We start from the raw sequence: 502 nt of genomic DNA, 5'->3' as shown, positions 1-502 counted from the left end.
CAGTTAGCAGTATGGTACTGTTGGCAAAGTGGTTCTGTTAGCAGTGAGGTCCTCTTAGCAACATGGTATTGTTAGCAGAGTGGTTCTCTTAGCAACATGGTCCTATTAGCAGCATGGTACTGTTAGCAGTGTGGTTCTCTTAGCAACATGGTCCTATTAGCAGCATGGTACTGTTAGCACATGGTACTGTTAGCAGTGTGGTTCTGTTAGCAGCATGGTACTGTTAGCACATGGTACTGTTAGCAGAGTGGTTCTCTTAGCAACATGGTCCTATTAGCAGCATGGTACTGTTAGCACATGGTACTGTTAGCAGTGTGGTTCTGTTAGCAGCATGGTACTGTTAGCAGTGTGGTTCTGTTAGCAGCGAGGTTCTCTTAGCAACATGGTCCTGTTAGCAGCATGGTACTGTTAGCTAGGTGGTTCTCTTAGCAACATGGTCCTGTTAGCAGTGTGGCTCTGTTAGTAGTGAGGTTCTCTTAGCAACAAGATCCTGTTAGCACCA

Source organism: Nematolebias whitei, chromosome 1 (genome assembly GCF_014905685.2).
Source record: "Nematolebias whitei isolate Nwh7 chromosome 1, NemWhi1, whole genome shotgun sequence".
Lineage (NCBI taxonomy): Eukaryota > Metazoa > Chordata > Actinopteri > Cyprinodontiformes > Rivulidae > Nematolebias > Nematolebias whitei.
The sequence above is the reverse complement of the archived record's forward strand: the minus strand, read 5'-3'. Positions refer to the sequence as shown.